The 16377-nt window shown below is 33.7% G+C and overlaps 1 protein-coding gene across 2 annotated transcripts in view; it reads right to left on the reverse strand.

The window, feature by feature from the left end:
- Nucleotides 1–16377, reverse strand: part of Exoc4 (exocyst complex component 4) — a 722212-nt gene that overhangs the window by 454133 nt on the left and 251702 nt on the right. The window contains exon 10 of one of the 2 annotated variants that reach the window (XR_010044694.1): nucleotides 1–16377. This exon is cut by the window's left edge and continues 21879 nt beyond it; it is cut by the window's right edge and continues 24145 nt beyond it. The exons of the other annotated variant lie outside the window; for it this stretch is intronic. The gene's annotated coding sequence lies outside the window, so the exon portion shown is untranslated. 2 annotated transcript variants of the gene reach the window in all.

The raw sequence follows: 16377 nt of genomic DNA on the forward strand, positions 1-16377 counted from the left end.
GTCTTTTATACATCAGGTATGGAGTAAGTCAGGAGTTTGATAACACAATGCATTAATAAGAATGTAAAGAATGAAGAAAATTGCTGCTGAAGTATAAATTGGAATAACCATTATGACAGACAGTAGAGCAAATTGTTATACTACAAACACAATAATCAAAACTATAAACACAGGTTGGGAACCAGGCCATGTGATAGATCACAGGACTTCTAAATGTATGATTGATGTATTTCCCCATGGTCCAGAGGTTGGTGTTATCTTGCCTCAGGAACAGGAAACTAAAGAGAAGATCTCATAGTCCCAGGCTGTGAATGGAATGCTGATAACCTAGCATCCCTGAAGCAAGATAACATCCAATGAGGACTGTAGTCAAAATACAGGCTGGACATGGAAAGAAATCTGGCTCACTAACTCATCCCCCTTTTACTCGTTCTCCATAGTTGCCATTCCATAATCAAGTGTTATTCTCCTCACCCTATGCTTCTTGTTTGCTAGTAAAAGCGGGTCAGCCTTGAGAGTGTTGTGCTTGGCCACTAGAGGCAAGATCCTCCTGGTCCCCTTGTACTGCTGAGACACAGTTACAATGTAGGATCACATTTATAAGATGGCAAACATAGATATTTCATGATCAATTAGAGGTCTCTAACGAACATTCTGTTCTGCTGTTTCCACTGAATTCAATTAACCTTGACCTGTCTTCAGACTAGCTGCATACCTCTGATGAGCAGAGTCAGAATAATTGTCTACACTTGAAGTCACCTTGAACTAATTCAAGGGCCCCTCCCCAGAATGTTCCTGTGTTGTAGTAAATCCTTTAACTATCCTCACTCTATAAGGGCCCTCTCCCCTTGTTTCTAAATTATGAGAAATAATTCCTTTGTTTCAAGACTAGCCTGCCTGTCAATATGACTCAATGTATGAAACCAATTATGTAATATTTTATTACTTGCATGTACCTCCCACTTCTAAATTCTATATAAACTAAACTCTCCCTAAACTCTCTATATAAACTAAACTCTCAGCCCCATTGCCTTTGAGGAATTAACCCATGACAGTCCACTGGCATGAAGATCCAAAGGTCTGCTGGTATAAAGGTTAATCGCTGCCTTCTTATCTCTTTGGGGCAAAGACTCTTCCTTTCAGTTTGGTTTGGCTTGGCTTGGCTTGGGAATCTTTGGGCGACAGTGCCTTAAATTTTGTCTTTTGCCTTTCTTTGTTCCACGCTCTTCTCTCCTTAGGTGTCCAGAAGTCTGATCAGCCCCCAACAAAAACATATGCCATGTAACCCACAAATTTCCATGTCAGGAATTTATCTTACAGGTTTATTTTATGTGAGAGGACATCTATATTGTAGCACTGTTTGTGGTAGCAAAAGATTGGAAATAACATGAATCCCCATTAACAGAGGACTAGTAGAATAAACTCTAGTGCATCAATAAAATGAAATAGTTTTTAGCCATAACAACCTATAAAGAAAATTCCGTAACATATTAAATGAAATAACAGATGTTCAGAACAATGTTGGCAATGCGTAATTTATTTATGCATATATAATTTATATATATTTGTTTATAGCTTCAGGTATATAGCTTCTTGAAATGTGATCCTATACACAGGCGGTTGAGGTGAGGAGGATCAATTGAGCCTATGAAATCCAAGATCAGTCTGGACATCAACACAGCAAGACCTCATATGTGGCATTATTTACCAGTACACTGAAACATACACTGTGACAGGATAGATTTTGCAGATCTAACAAAAATTTAAAAAAAAAAAAAGCAACATGCCTGTTGAAATGACAGACACACAATGATATTTTCTTTTAATATAACCAAGTTCCACATATTACACATAACAAATTCATTTGAACACGCTATATTTTATCTGGCAACTTTAGCCCAAAGCTATTGAATCACAAGTTCTAAAGGTGGATCCCAGAAATCTATGTTTTTACAAGTCCTCAAAAAGTTCTTCATGCAACTAAATTTTGAGACTCAGTGGCTTAGACTTTGCTCCTTCTTGAGCTATCTCTAACACACTCTGACCTCTAAGTAAAAAAAAATAATAATAATAATAACACTCTTTGAGTGAGAGAATCTATAGTTGTCAACATATTTACTGAACACTCACTATGTCTTAGGCACCATCACAGAATTTCCCATGGATTTTCTCTTTCAATGATCACTGTAATGGTTTTGTTAGATTGAAAGTGCACTTTAGTTGGTTTGGCTAAAAGTGCGTGTGGGGAACCAGACTGCTTCGAAGCTTAGGGCCATCTCAGGACACTAGAGGATGTGACCCTGGTTCCCAGTGCAGGTGCACAGTGAGATACAGTTATGTAACCATGACTTAGTGCAGTAAATATACGTGCACAAGTTACAGCACAATGTAAGAATATAAATATAAGATAACAACCCATATAGAATTACAAAAAATGAAGAGGCAGGTACTCTTGTGCTGTGGCGCTCTTGCTCTACCTTTGTTCCATGTTACCTGCTGTAGTTGCTGATGTACTGCACACATGTGTTCTCTTTAACCTGTGGACCTCACCCATGAAAATGTCCCTTGGGCTCCTGAGTGGTCCGAAAGGATGTCATAAAAATGATTAAATCTTCTTTCTTATTTATAATTTAATTTCCTATTGAAAATAGGTGAGAAAAGAGACCAAAAAAGGAAAACTCTGAACTGTAACTAGGTAGGCATAATAAAAAAATTTCACTGAAGCAAATGCTCTTTCTGTACAGTCCAATGTAAGACTAATACATCAACAAGAATAAAGTATTCTTAGCACCTACATTTTCTTCTAAAGCAACTCCATTCAATAGTATTATGCCTCAAAGAATAACTCAGCAGGAAAGTTCACATGAACAAAGAGTTGATGTCAGAAGACAGCAGTCTCAATGTGTAATTTAGTTCCTGGCAATTTTGTAGAAACAAATTTCTGTCTTTGCCCAATGTGTATTTTATGTTAAAAGCATAAGCAAGTATATTCGAATCCCTATGTTTTAAGGGCCTGTTTTATAAGGACTTGATGTAGTTTATGATTCACCTAAATTTTTCCAGTTTATTTGTTCCATATAGTTTTACTAAACCATTTTGGTGGAGGCACAGAAATGACAGATAACATATCAGACATCTCAAACTATACACATCTATGCTATAGCTGACGCACATAAAATCTGACTGTTAGGTGCTTAGAGAGAGGTCTTTAAAAGACAAGCACACCTATCTTTAGGTTCTTAAGAACACTAAAGTGTCTTAATTTTTCTACATAAGCTATCATATCTGACCTGTACAAGAACAGGACGAAAAAATATGTGGCATGTAAAGATGGAAGAGAATTAGAAGTAGAAATCTCACAACCTATAACAGCTACAGGACAATTAAACTCAATTCTTTACAGATGGTTTGTGAGAGAACATTAATTTGCCCAAATTTGAATCACTTTTTAAAACAAACACTCCTTGAAGCTAAATTTTTGTTCATTCTAGATACTTCAATAATTAAAAATCCATTTTGCCTCCCTCAACCCCTCAATCTCTTTCAATTTCATATGACATTGAAAATGGCTGTTAAAAATGACCACTAATATCAGACTGGACATCACAACATAAATCAAATAAATGAAATTTAACACTCTAAAATATAATGTTCAGCCTTCCAAATCTGATTACAAATAGTCTTCCTTGGCCTGAAATAAGCATTTTCAATACAAAAGTAGCACTAAATTGTCCAAAATGATTCCATGCTCCTTTTCATGATTTTATGCGTCACCACACTCTATCCCAGCAGACCAGTGCACTCTTAATGAGGCTTTTTTTTATTACAATTAATTAGAAAAGTATTTGCTTTGGCCACAGGAAGGCTAACAATACAAAATATGATGACTCAGAAATTAAAAATTAAAAGCTTTTATTAAGAGGCATGAGAACTACTAAGGACAAATTAAGATTCTTTCATGTTGGATTTCATAGGTAACAAGGTCCCAGTGTGATGCATTACTTGCAATGCATTACTTGTATCATTTGAAACCACAATGACTCAATGCCCCCAATCCTTCTGTCAATTTGTTGTCCTAACACAAAACAAGACTATTTCAGCTGTGCTTATCTGAAACTAACTGCAATTTTCCAGCTCTTTAACACTTGTAAAAACAGCCACAGTTAAAATAAAGGCAATACTTTCCCTAGGTAAGAAAAAAATACTTGTCAAAGGTATGCCATAAGTGATGAGAACATAACAAAAATGATACATCTAGAAATACCAGATGAATGATATTTAGAGAACCACATTAACCGGAAGAACCAATGTCAGGAAATTGGAGAAACCTAGTAATGCAGAACTCAAGATTCGAAAGGGAAGCACGGTTAGAAATTAATTCAGGGGTCAGGCCATAGATCAGTGAGATTTATCTTCAGAATAGATACCAAACTCAAGGCATAGGCAGTCTGGAGCAGGACAGAGTTCACTAAGACGCAAATGAAACCGTCAGTGAAGTTCAGCTATTTCTTCACAGGGAAAAACCAATAAACATATGTTAATAGAATTGGCATTCCACCACTTTTAGAAATATTCAAGAAAATACAGTCAGGAAATGGCATTTTAAGATGATGGAAACAAATACTAAATGATTTTTCTTTTTAGTTTCCAGGAGCTTTCCTGCAGTACACAAGTGGCAGGCAAATAAGGAATAATGGCTTACTAGAAAGTCTTTAGGGAAAATAAAATGAACTAAATAAGGCACATAGAAAATGCCAGTGAAAGACTTTTTAAAAAGTATTTATGACATACAGCTCTTCTCATACAATTTAAGATACTTTTCAGGGGTAATTTTATCCTTATTGCAAAGGCAAATGGTGTTTACTGGATACCCAAACACTACTCTACCCCATCTTCCACAGTAGAGATTAGAAAGCTACATGTTTCTTTGTCAGCATTCCCTACATAGCACCAGATATAAACAGAGGAGACCTGAGAAAGCTTTTATTTCACTGAATACAAGGTCACATACTGACACATCTTATCCCTAACCTCCTGCTTAGATATGAACATAATTACGGTACTAGAAACACCCATCTTGTGACTACCAGAGAACAGCAAAACGTTTTTTACAGAATCTCCTCAGAGTTCATTAAGTCACTGAACTAACATTGTTTTCACCTGAAATCAAGAAACTGAGAATTAGTAGATATTTAAAATAATTAGAAATGGCAGAGCTAGCCTATAAAAGATATTGAGACACTGACTGGACATCAGGAAAAAAATTTAAAGTTTGCTCTCACATATTACACAAATAAGTTTCACATGAATTAAAGACCTAATTGTACTACAGAAAAGTTAAGAGTAAGGCAGAAATCTTTATTTTTAATGTTGGGCTAAGGAAGTCTTACTAGACAATATTTTTAAATCAAAAAGCTATACATAAAATAGTAGAAAATATACTTTTTATAATCAAGAACACTATATAAAGTTTTTAAAATAAGAAACAACTGGCAAAATAATTTTGCCAAAGTGAAGAAAGGACATCCATAATACACACAAACATATACAAATTAATAAGAAGTACAGAAAAATGGCCTGGTGTGGTGGTGCATGCCTGTAATGCCAGCACTGGGGATGCTGAGGTAAGCAAATTGGTGTTAGTTTGAGACCAGCCTGGGCTACAATGTGAGTTCAAGGCCAGGTCAAACTGCATAGTGAGACCTTGTCTCAAGAAAAAAAAAAATTGAAGAAGTTGTCTCAAAAAAAAAAAAAAAAGAAGTACAGAAAAGTGGTAAAAGGATATAGAAAATAAACAGAAATAGAAATACACACCAAATGTCAACCAAAGTGCAAATCTAAAGATTTAACTGCTCAAGATTATAGATCTAAAAAATATTTTACATAACTAATGTTTATCATATACTTCCTCTATGCATGTGAGCCTTAAAATAGTAAGAAAGGCCAATGCCGGTCACATTGAATCCCTGGTGAGTATCTGGACACAGAATCCCTCTTGCTGCCCTTCAGGCTTCTAGGGAAGCAATCTTCATCAGTAGCTTGCCCTCTCAGCAAATGGAAGTTTACTAGATAATTTGAAGTATTAAGTCTTAATTATACTACCTGATCAGGATTCCATTTACATCAGTTTACAGTTTACATCACATACATGTACAGTGAGTATAACCACAGAGTATACAGGAAGAAACTATTGGAAGAAAAATAAAAATTGTATTAACCCCTGGAAATTAAAAAATGTATAAAATTTATCTATAATTTTTAATGTATCATTCTACATTATGAGGAAGAGTATTTAAACACATATTTTCACATTAAATTTTTTAACATTGTTTACCCATACTGCCTCAGGTTTTTCATGACCTTAAAGTAGTACCCGTGCATTTAATGAAAGAAATTGATTATTATGGCATTATGCCTAGGAAACCAATAAAAAAAAAAAAAAACACTATCAGCAAGTTTTTAATTTGAAGCTATGGTAGACTCCAAAATAGGTTTGATTGTAATATTCTTACTTTTTACACATTTTCTAGGATATCTAACAGATGCCAGGCCAAAAATGCTTTCAAAAACAAAACAAAACATCAGAATCAAAATGTAGGGCTGGGGATATAGCTCAACAGCACAGTACCTGCCTAGCAAAAGCAAGGCCTTGAGTTCGATTCCTGTTACCAAAAAAGAAAATAGGGGGAAAAAATCAGAATGTAAAACTGCTCCTTTCAGCAGGGATTTCATCATGAAAGTTATACAGACACACTGCTACTTTGATCAAGGAATAAAGAGCAGATGAATTAAGAAACATATATCACAGGTCAGAAACAATGCACGAGAAGATAACACGTTTCTTCATGTTTGTGCTGCTTTATGTACAATGACAAATGGATTACTAGATTAGGGCAATTAGTATCAGGAAGTTTTTTTTTTTTTTAACTATTCAAAAACTCATAAAAAGCATGCATACTTTACTTATTACACATCTGTATCCTGACACCTTGACAAGTCCTAAAAGTATAAATTTAATAAATCTACTTCCTGAAAAAATTGTATTTTTTAAATTCATGAAAATAGAAATTTTTTAAATTTCAAAATCAAATCGCTCACCCTGACTCATGAAATCTTAAGGCCATTAAAAATGCATTTGTCATTTAATTAGTAAAGACCCAATATGCAACATAAAATTGGTACGGAGAATGGAGGATGAAAAAGAAAGCATGTGATATCTAAAAGTGTGATGTTCACACCAGCCTAAAAAAAATCAGGGTGAATAAAAGCTGTATTATCTGTGTTAAAGGAACAGGTTTCTGACTCCCTGTTGAAGCATTCCAGGTCAGTTTTTCATTGGTGAGTTGTTCAGTGATATAATCCTGAGGTGAGAGTTACTTAACATTCTGAAGAAGGCCCATCTTTTACTTAAATAAAAACACGCTTTTTCTCTGACTTACTGCTTTACCATTCACTCATTCACTAGTGTATTCATTCACTCACTCACTCACTGAAACAAGGAAAGTTTACATAAGCCCCAATAAAGAGCCTAACACAGGTCTTGGGTATCAGGAAGGGTTCCATCCTGGCAAGACTCTGGTTTTCTCACTCTTGTATCACACTGTGTATTCTCTTAAGATCAAGTCCTCACTCCCCTGCTCTTGACTTCATTCACCCTCTCCTATGATGTTTTATCCATCATTTCCAACAACACCCACAGAAAATATTCTCCTATGTCATCCCAGTCCCAGAATTCTCCCATAAGTGGTTAATTCCTATTATAACACTTCCACTGTAGGCCTCCAGCATCTATCCAAAAACATTTATGTTATACACAGAAACTAAATTTTATACTTACTATGGTATTTTTTTTTCTTTAAAAATCTGATATCATGTATCCTATTAAATGTAAATTTGATAGCGACTTCTTATTTTTGGACAGTGTAGGGAGTCATAAATTTAGCAATGATTTAGGGATTGAAGGTGGACTATAACAATAAGGAAATGGACACCAAAATCAAGTTAATCATAGCAAAATGAGACGGAAAAAGTAGGGCACAAAATTGCCTTTCAAAATAAGAATTAACTCCACATATGTATGGAAATTCCATTTAGGATAAGGATCAGAGGCAGGAAACAGCCAGAAGGGACTATTTGTACTGAAATACAAGCCATTAACTTCAGCCAAACTAACAGCAAATGACTGCAGTGGCAACTGCTGGCTGGAGATAATTAGTTTAGAACCTATTTTAACATGAATATTTTATCATGCAGCACAAAACTCGTTATGGAGAAGAATTAGAGAGACAGAATGTCTGAAGGCTCTGGAGAGGTGATCTGTCAGGTCCCAATAAAGATCCTTCTAGGGAAAAGCAGGTCTAGTGATTCAGCAAGACTAGATTTCATTAAGGTTACATCAATCCATTAAGAACATATCTGGTGACAAGTTAGAGTACAGGTACCAAGCTGCAGAGCAACAACTTAACTATACGCAACAACTGACAGGAAAAATGAAGCTAGTAAAAAGTCTCCTAATGTGATTACTGTTTTCTGAATGATGGATACATCCTATTTCTACAGGAAAAAATCTAATACACCTGGTCATTTCTCTCACAGAAATCATGACTATTTTATGTACATATTTATAAGGAGTAAAATTTAAACTTTTTTGAAAATTAAAAATTTATTTTTTGTGCTATGTAGGAGTATGTTACAGTGGATTTTCATTTCAAAACTATTTGTATATAGAGTGTATGTTCTAAGAGCTAACAATTATGGTTAAGAATCTTTTACCATCGTCATATTTAATCCCCCTGCATTACCCTGTGTGATAGGTACCACTATTTTGTCTATTCTAAAGATGACTAAATAGCAAAGAAATGCTAGTGTTAAACAGTTCTAAGTAGCAAAGCCCAATCTTAAAGTAATGCAGTCATTCTAAAGCCCATACTCTTCAATGTAAACTTCAAAGGTTTCTGAAAATAACCTTAGGTTCTTAGAGGAACAAGGTCTTTCAATTTTATTCAACAATTTAAAAATAAAAACAGAGGCACAAAGATATCTACTCAAAAAATGGGCCAGGGATCTAGCTCGTTGGCATAAGCACCCGCCTGGCAAGCACAAAGTCGTGAGTTCGATCCCTGGTATTAAAATACATACAAACATACACTGGAAAGTTGATTCTCCATATGCCGAAAACTAAAACTAGACTCATGCCCATCACCATGTGCTAAACTAAAGTCTAAATGGATAAAAGATCTAAATATTAAAACTGAAACACTAAATCTGTTGGAAGACAATGTAGATAAAAATCTTGAAGACATAGGGGTAAGTAGAAAATTCATGAACAAGAATCAAACCACACATGAAATACTACACAGAATTAATAACTGGGATCGTGTCCTGTTAAACAGTTTTTGCAGGTCGAAAGAAACCTCCAGAATAGCCAAAAGAAAACCTACAAACTGGGAAAAAAAATCTTAGTGAACGGTCCCTCAAAACAAAGGACTTCTGGATAGAATATACAAAAGAATTTTTTAAAAATCAGATCCCAAAATTCAAAGACTCATTCCAAAAATGGGCATTTGAGATGAATACACAGTTCTCAGATGAGGCAAATAAATACATGAAAAAATGTTCATTATTGGTCACTAGAGAAATGCAAATTAAAACAACACTGAGAGTCCATCTCACTCCAGAAAGAATGGCCAGGATAAAGAAAACTACCAACAACAAGCTGGAGAGGCTGCAGGGGGAAAGGAACTCTCCTGCACTGTTGGTGAGAGTGTAGACTGGTGCATCCACTGTGGAGGTCAGTCTGGAGGTTCCTCAAAAAGCTGAGTTGGAAGTCCCATTTGACCGAGCTATCCCACTTCTGGGCATATTCCCAGAAGAACTGAAAACATCATACCATAGTGATATATGTGCACCCATGTTTACAGCAGCACAATTTGTAATAACTAGATCTTGGAAACAATCATAAATGCCCATCAACTAAGGAATGGATAAAACAGATGTGGTATTTTTATACAATGGAGTATTACTCTGCTGTAAAGAATGATCACATTGAGATATTTATAAGTAAATGTATGCAACTCAAGACCATACTCATAAGTGAAATAAATCAAACTCACATGTGTAAATACCATATAGTCTCCTTAGCATAAGAAATGGTAAGAGTACATAAGATACAAAAAACTCAGTGATTACAGTGAAAGGATAAGAATCTGCTTAAAGGGAAAAAATAATATTTCAGGGAAAATGAGGAAAAAGAAAAAGGAAGGGAAAATAAAAAATGTCTAAAATTGTATCAACACACTTAGGATAGCTAAGATAATTGCACTACAAACTCTGTAAGTTCGTGGAACAAAATAGTTAATATTCGTAGGATTAGAACAATTATGTATATGATTGTATAGTGATCTGAGGAACTCTTGAAGATCATTATGGAAAATAACAACACTAGTTATGCTCATACCACCTTGTTTTGAAGGCCTATACAGTCAGTGTTCTGGGCTCTTTGCTATTGTTGTTTACATGTCTTTTCCGTCTTGTGTTTTTCTAGGAATTTGTTTTATTTTTCCTTCTAATACAGAAAGGATAGTTATACATTTAGAGACTCATGCATGTGTAGAACTTCTAAAAAGTTTATGAGAATCATTAATATAAAGCACAATGAAATGAACAGCTACTTTGAAGAAAAAGACACACTAAGGTACCCAGTGCTGATTCCATAGCATCATGATGTGAAATCCAGCAATACTATTAGCCTTTGTTCAGAGTGATTTTAGTCTGTTTTGTTTCAATTTCAACATACATGAATGTATGGATAGCTATTTTGAAGAGAATGAGAGACACTATGGCAGCCATTGTTGACTTCCTTATTGCCTAGTCTAAAATGCCTTCATAAAATCCTGTTCTAATCAGTTGTATACTATTTTATTTTGTATGAATTCATTGTATGTAAAGTTATGGACAACTATTTGGAAGAAAACAAGAGACAATATGATAGACAGTGAAGATCTCCAGTTGTCTTGCTTTGAAATCTATGTCTCTTACATTGTTATCTTATGATCTGTTTTGTTCTGTTTTGTTCTGTTTAATTTTACCTTTTTTAAAAATAAAAACATTCAAAATACATACATTCATATATACTTATTATGATAAGGAAAACAATATAAGCTCAAAGATTGTAAAGTAATAGGTTGCCTTTAAAGAAGAGACATGAAATGTCTTTCCCAGAAAAATTAAATCACTACTATTTTCTTAACCAATACACAGTCAATGACCAATCAAGAAAACAGACATTTTAATAATTGCTAATTATGCGATTTATTTAGATGTTTCAGTTTGTGTAAAGAATAGTCAAGTCTAGCACAGTTCTTTAAGCTGATGGGTATTCAGTAAATATTTGTTGTTATTTAGACAAATAACTTGCCAAGACCATCCTGTGCTATAAGAATTAATCTACATCACAGAGGAATTACAGGTTAGGTTCAACTTTTCCGGTAATTTCTAGTCTACTCCTTTTCCAAATATTTTCTATCCATGGCAATCTTGAATTCTCTAGACTTAGTGACATAGTACTATACCTAAGAGATGCTAAAACATGAGAAATCTTGCAATTGTTAATCCATGTTTTGATTCCGCAAGCATTTGCCATATGTAATGTGAAAAGATAGGGCAAAGTTAGCAAGACATAATTCCCTTGACCATAAACGTATCATGGTCTAGTTAAGGGAAAGAAATGTATAAATAAAAACTATAATACAATGTAATAATTGTTAATAAGTAAGAATTTACTGAAATAGGAAAGAAAAGACATTCAACTCTGACTGCGGGGTCGTGCAGGGTGCCACTGATGAAATGTGAAATATGATACAATATTCTTGCTTATAGCTACAGACCTAAGAATACAAGATCAAGTACACTAAAGAGGTGGAAATGGCAACAGTCACAAAGCCTTAAACCTAAAGTGAGCCCTGTGATTGCAATTCTGGTTCACTGTGATTTTGTTAGAGAAAAAAGTCAATTTAGTTGTGCTTCACAGCACTGTTTAGGGAGGTGGTCATAGATCCTACCCAAAACTGAGTGAAAAAAGAGTCAAGCTAAAAATTTCAATACCAGAGATAAATTTATTTTAAAAATGAAAAAAAATTATAATAACAGTTCTATTTTAGATATAAAGAAGTTAGAAATTTATAATTTAAAACTTACAAGGCTATTCCATTGACATTGAAAAGATTCTTCTTAATCAAATCATATACAAGAAAAATCTGCACAGAACCGTATTAAATCTTTGAGAAATAAAATTTTAAATTTAATCAATCTATAAAGTATAGTAAATAATGATTTTTTAAAATAACAGGCCAGGATTGCAATATTAATATTTCCTATCGATGTTAATACTTAATATAGGATAATATATGGCTTAAGAAAAGCTGATCTACACCAAGTCTAAATTTACAAAATAAAATGTGAAATTTTTCAGTATAAAAATTGAAATCTTCACTTTAAGCTAGCTTGTCTCTCCATTTCTGTAAACAGCCTATTTCTCATGGAATTCACATATTATTCATTCAAAAATTTTTATGATCTATAATATTATATTCTTACAAATAAGAATTCTTATAGCTCTCTGTAAGATTTACTTTATCACATAAAGTACAAATTTAAACACAACAGAATAAATGTGAATACACAGGAGGCAGGGGTTTCATGCTAGATGAGAGAGAAAGACTTAGTACAACTTTAACTTCTTCAACAGCAAAGTAAAGCCTGAGATGATGAAAACAACAGAGGAAACAATTATATAAAAGCGTCTTTCCCTTGGCCACCATCTCCCAAGACTAGCCCCTGTTATCTATTATATTTCTATTCAAGAAAAACTGGATCTGGCAAAGGAAAAGAAAAATTAAGGGACAAAATTTACATGTCTTTTTCATTTTCGTTTTCGTTCAGATGAACATTGAAAGACATTTTATCGAGTTGAGACAATGATGTCAAAAGAGAGATACACTTCTAAGTAGAAATAACAGCAGTATGAGCAAAGGCACATAGATGGGCAAGTGCAAAGATAAAGAGAAATCAAAAATCCTTTAAGGAAAAGGCTGAAGATAAGGGCTGGAAAAGTAGAACAATAAGAAAATCTAGAAAAGGAGAATAATATATTTAGAACATTATTTCAGGACTACTCAACACACTGTACAAAAGTGAGTGATAAAAACTTAGTAAAACAGGCATAAACCAATTCTGAGGAAGTAAAAGGTATGAATTGAGACAAAAAATAATGATACAAATCACATATATACTGTGATATAATACTTTTAACATGAATATCATACCTTAATAATAACATCGCTTTTCTTTATCTTATTTAATTCTCTTGACCATTCTATAAAATTGGGACACATACTACTGTCCCTAATTTACCAATAAACAATCAGTACCTGAGATTGTGTAAGTTTCCCAACAACACAGTAGGGGTAAGAATCATTTTAGTACCCAATGTATTTAATTGTTGGAGAAAAAAAGATCACCTCCAGAAATTACAGCATTACTCTCCACCAGATGCTGGGCCAGGTGGTCTACGTACAATGGTGGTTAGTAACACCCATGCAGGCTGCTTGTGCTGTTTATACACATACGATCACTTCTAGCATCATCACTCCTAGCTCTCCTCAATCTTTTTTTAACTGATACATAAAATCTGTACCTATTTATGAGGTGTTATGCGGTATTTCATTACATCTATGTATTTTATAGTGTTCTAAGTGGACATACACAGATCCTCAAATATGATCATTTATGATGACAATATTCAAAATTCTTCCAATGTAGTATAAGTTAAATGTGTTACTTACATGTACAAACTCCCCATGATAACTGTAATTATTATGTAATACGAAGATATACTAGTAAAAATATTAATAAAATGAATAATTTTTAAAACTAAAAATACAATACAGGATCACAATCTATAGTTGAGTACACTATGCAACAGAATACCAGGACTTTTATCTTCTATCTAAGTATAACTCAGCACTCATTAATAAATCTTTCTCCTTAACTATACATTCATTCTAGGGTATGACGGTCTCTGCAAAAAAAACCCTGTAGAAACTGTCTAATTGCCTTTTATGTCTTGCAGAGACTGCAGCTGAAAGAACATAATACCTAATCTACCCAAATTCAAAGTAATTTCAAAAATCAATAATTGACACATAATTATGTGTCAATTTCTATAACATGTTGAGTATCAATAAAAAAACTGCAGATAAAAATCTCAAATATATGCTACAGTGTAAGCAAGAAGTACTTTTTTGTTTTAATAAGATAGCAGAAACACAAAGGCAACATCAATGATTTCTGTCCTGTCTATTAACACAGCGGCTTTGAAGAGTGGCTAAAACATTTAAGATGCAATGTAAAACAATGCTAGCTGACACATAAACCAATAATTCTGCCTCGAGCTTAGAGAAGCATTTTTATGAGGTTGGAAAACCATGGTTCAATAGAGCCATGTTTTGTTTCGTTTTGTTTTTTCTTGTTGCTGAAATCAAAGGTTCCTAATGATATAAAACAACTTCAATATCATGCAGTCTCAATGTAACCAGTTTTATTACTTTTTATATTCAATCAAAATGCCAAATGCCATTCACAATACCATTACTTTTGAACCATGAAAATCTATTTAAATTCATTACTATTATTACTTTTTAAAATGTCCAAAATGATCTAACTCCATCTTCTCATGAAGACTCAATAAAATAAAAATAAAATATTTTCCCTCTGCACTCCACATGCCAGAAATGGATACACTGCTCCCCGCTGTTAATGAAGTGAAAGAAACACTACTGCTGTACTGCTAATGCACTCATCTAATGAATTATTTTTTCATAGCAATTACTATAATAGCAATAACTCATCTCAAATGTTAGCCTTTTAACATAGGCATATTATTTTCATATCCAGCTTTATTTTGCTTACCTCTTGGACAAATTTAAATGAATGAAAACCAGCCAGATTACAGGTGGCATAAACCCCCAAAGAAACACCATATGGAGATTCATATGCTTTGGCACTACATCAGCCTATGACAGAAACCTGGACTACAACTCTGGAGCAACTGGCTTCCCCTTTGTATCAACTGTCTGTGTTATAGAACACATTCTAAATCCTGTATTATATATCATACACCTAACTACTCAGTGCACTCAATCACAATGCACAGCAGCAACTTTGCCCCTTCCAGAAATAAAAACCAAATTTGAAACAGTTAAATTTAGCAATATTTCCTTATAGAGTAGATCAGAAAACTACTAAGAACAAATTTTCCATAGAAAGAAAAATCTATAACAAAAAGAAATTATAACAACAAATGACCAAACAGCCAGTATACTACAGTATAGTTTAAAATAGATCTCCAAATGAAAAAGTAGGTAAAGGACAGACATGTATCGTACTGTAAGAGTCTTATACAGCATGGAACATAGGACTAAACTAATTAATTAGAAACATCCTTTGCATCAGATTATTTCTCACAAAATTATCAGCAAGTACAAACTTAACAGGATAATTTATTAATCAGGGTTTAGGCAGAAGAGCAGGACCAGTATGAAAGTGACGGCGAACTGTTTACAGCTTTCAATGACATAAACAGCCCACTGATGCATGCCTAATAGAAGTTTGCACCATAGGGCTAGAGTGATCAGAGACAGCATATTTGCAGTTGCAGCTCAGTAAAGTCTGGTTGCTTATGTTCAGATTCTTATTTTTTATTCATAAAACTGAATGATAAAAGAAAGTACAAAATCCTTACACTAATAACACTATTGATAGTAATAAAAAATAGCAAAGCAGTTACTCCTGGGCGAAAACTAGATGTCATTAAATGCTAGATTTGCTCAGAGATATTTTAGTCTCAAACTTACAGCCGTTTTTCAAAAAACTTTGTTATTTAAATACTTTCAGGACAAAAACTTTGTTATTCTAAGTAATGACCACAATACTATAATAAAAGCACCTGAATACAGGTGGGTATTTAATACTACTAAATATAACACATTGTTATAAAAGAAAAATTCTTACTTAGGGAGCATCAACTATGTGCCTTGCATTTTGCTTTATTCTGGAATCACAAAAGTAAACAGGGAATTGTGGTGCCTACTATCAAAGACTTTCATTTATTTAATAAATGTGATGATTTATACGTAACAAGTCTTAGCTGAGAGTGGAAAATTAACACCTACCTGAAGTATTTTATAACAAAAAGCACCATTTCAATTCAAATATAAAACTGTCTGAGAACACACTGTACACAAGTTTTGATCCATAAGAAATAGGTAATTAAGAAACAGAATTCATAGGTTTCCTACCACTTATGTTTAATGAAAAGTA

This window comes from Cavia porcellus, unplaced genomic scaffold (genome assembly GCF_034190915.1).
Source record: "Cavia porcellus strain 051 isolate PalLab524CR breed Dunkin Hartley unplaced genomic scaffold, mCavPor4.1 scaffold_2, whole genome shotgun sequence".
NCBI lineage: Eukaryota > Metazoa > Chordata > Mammalia > Rodentia > Caviidae > Cavia > Cavia porcellus.